The 3,156-nt window shown below is 37.7% G+C and overlaps 1 non-coding gene across 1 annotated transcript; it reads right to left on the bottom strand.

The window, feature by feature from the left end:
* Positions 1-223: 223 nt before the first annotated feature.
* On the bottom strand, positions 224-296 carry Trnae-uuc. The gene has a single exon. It is a non-coding gene; the product is annotated as a tRNA-Glu (tRNA).
* Between the last annotated feature and the right edge of the window lie 2,860 nt (positions 297-3,156).

Raw genomic sequence — 3,156 nt, 5'->3', positions numbered from 1 at the left:
AATGTTAAGCACCCTGGCCACAGACGCTTGATTTCTCCATCTTCTAGCAGAATCTGTATCAATTAAAACCATCACTCAAACAAATTTGAAACTTATAAACGGTAGAACTTAAAAAAATCAAGCCACCGCAATGTTAGAAAGAAGTCCACTAGTTTTAGTGGTCCGCTTGACCAATTAATATGTTTCAATTAATTAAGGTTTTTAATTGAGATAAAAAAGTCAGTGTCACGAATGGGGTTCGAACCCACGATCTTCGGCTAGAAACACCGCTGCTCTACCAATTGAGCTATCGTGACCTCGATCCACTAGGACACTCTTCCCATCTCAATCCCACCTTTAATACGTATATGCTCTGAGGTGCAAAAAAAGTGACTTTTTTAAAGTAAATACTATTGCTACTATATACTATGTATTAGTATATACTATGCTAGCGTTTACTTTAAAAAAGACACTTTTTTTGCACCTCAGAGCATATACGTATTAAATGTTTCACATTTATTCAGTATTTGATAACCTGAGGTATAAAGAAAAGACTCCCATTTTATGATAGCCAGTAAGGAGATCAAAACATTCAAATGCTTGCAGTTTAGAACAAAATAAGCGTTAAAGACCAGAAAAAAAGGAAAACGCGGCGATGACCTCAGCTGTTTGTCGGCCATAAACCTCCCACATATAAACAAATTGAAAATCAATACTTGTTGAAATATGTTTCAAACAGTACTAAAACAGGCGGGTTTGGAATATAAGAGAGGTCAAACGTTCGGACGAATGTATGGAGACCGACTGACAATGCGGCAATTAAAATAACAACTCTATCATTAGTATTCGTAAATTCCGCAGTGTATTGGTGGCTTTTTAAAAATATCTGTTCCGCTCCATAAACAAAATTATACTAAGCGGGCTTATTTACATACTACTACTAATTAAGTATTTTGTAATTTCTTCGCACCCCGCCTGCGAGGACAGACAGACCAAAATGATCGGAAACGGCCAAATTAAAAATAAAACTGATGCTTTGTCGTGCTTACCGTTTGAAGGGTTGAGGGTTCAAAGTTGAATAACCTTGAGTCGAATAAGGAAGCCCATTAGGAGGTCCATGGGGGTCGGCCGTATCGCCGTGCAAAGAATGGGCCAGTGATATTTCCCTGACAGGATGTGAAACGAGTCAGACGGACCCCTCTTGCTTCTTCACTACCTCAGATTACACTTTTAAAGGGTTTGCGATAGAAATAAATCTACCGAAAATCCATGACGAGAGTGAAAAAAAACATGTTAAAGGAGTATTACTATGACGAATGATCAACAACAATTATTTTCAGGTATTATCCGACCCACCGTGACAAAGGTTTTCTAAGTAAATAAATTTCCTCCCCTTCTTCAAAATCCTATTCTTATTGAAGTTTATATTAATATAAAAATAAAGAAATGTCGCTCTTCATGAAAGGAAAGACTACCGTTAAAGATTAATATAAGGGTCGGTGGCCGCAACGGTTTAGACGTTGACACGGCACTCATTACTGTAAGGTAAAGTCCCGGGTTCGAATCCAGCGGCCCTGCATTCGAAACCGGGCCAAAAGCCAGGAACACACTCACCCGTGGCTACGCATGCGACGCTACCCGATGCTACCTNAACCATTAAAATTAATTTTTTTAAATAAAAACTAATTAATTTTTAATCACAGTTAATTTAGTTTATATTAAAATAAGTATGTTGTAATTAATATAACGACAATAATACATGTAGTTTGAATAAAAATATGAGTGCCCGGTTCTTTTGTCTTCGACTGTACTCGATGCGACCCGACGAAAATCTGGACAGTGGGGATCGCAGAGCGTCGGGTAGGGACGTAGGGTAGCGTGGCATAGCACCGGGTAGATGTGCACGGGGGTAATGCAACCTTATGGAAAATCGGAGTTTGCATTTGCGTCGGGTACCATCGTGTAGCGTCGCATGGCGTAGCATCGGGTAAGTGTGTTCCTGACTTTACCCTTTTTTTTTTTTCAAAAACATCGGCACCCTGAGGGTTTATATGACCTTCGCTGTTGCGGACCCTCAAAGAAAATTTAATAGGAAATATTCGGTTTTAAGTGAAGACAGAATTAAATAAAAGTATGGGGTACGAGTCAACCCAGGCATTTAACCCCTTGGGTTTTGGACGCCCACCTCGCATAATATAAGTAAAAGTAATTCCATGCCAACAAATCAAGTTCTCTCAGACTTTCAAATAATTATAAAATGATAAATAAACAATAAATAAGCTGATGTTATTCGCATTCGTAAACAAGTAAAAAAAAACATGGTTTTACCAAATTAATTATTCCATTAATTAACCCTCTGTAGTGAATTAAAAAAGGATACATGCGCGTATATTCATTATAATTATTCATCGTGTAAATGGTAATGCCTGCACAATAGGGTTGTGACATAATGACGAAAAGCTCGTGCATATGTCCCCTCGTCCCCTATATACTCCAGTATGGATTACCACTAACAAAAAAAAAGTATTCATTTTCTTTTGTCATTCTTTATCCAGACGTAACTCTTCAGAACAAGAAAAAATACAGTTTCTTTAAATTGTAAATTTTGTGTTTTAATTTCTTTTTTATAAAACAACAAGCTTTTGTCTCTCCTATATTAAGTACTGACAAAGTAATAAGTCTAACTAGAAGAAATCCAATGATTTACTGAACGTAAAGTCACCCACTGCTGGGTCTCAGTATAGGTACATGTGGCCAGAAAAGGGACTGTGGTATAGTTGATAGGTGCTGAGCCCTTCTGCGGCATAGGGATTCACACTTGCAATGATTACCTTAGACAAAAGAACAAATTAAAATGAGGAAAAATGAAAATCACTCATTGGACATAAACAATCAACTTTCCATGAAATTTTGGAATGAAAGAAATAACAGAACCCATCCAAGAAAGCGGGAAAAACTTCGATTCCTAACAGAATTCTTAAAAGGACACTGCAAACTGAAGGGGGAACCCAACACATCAAAACATCTACTAAAAAGCTGGTGCCACATTTGCCTGCAAGAGGAAGCGTTTTTGGACGACAACGCAATCGTAGAAGTAATTCAACCAATGAAACCGAGCCTATTGATCGAATTTCTTGATGAACTTCCCGACGTTGTATAAGTCAATTATCAGGGTGT

The sequence above is a fragment of the Cimex lectularius genome, unplaced genomic scaffold, assembly GCF_000648675.2.
Source record: "Cimex lectularius strain Harlan isolate CLEC.00 unplaced genomic scaffold, Clec_2.1 scaffold84, whole genome shotgun sequence".
NCBI classification, from domain to species: domain Eukaryota; kingdom Metazoa; phylum Arthropoda; class Insecta; order Hemiptera; family Cimicidae; genus Cimex; species Cimex lectularius.
The sequence above is the reverse complement of the archived record's forward strand: the minus strand, read 5'-3'. Positions and strand labels throughout refer to the sequence as shown.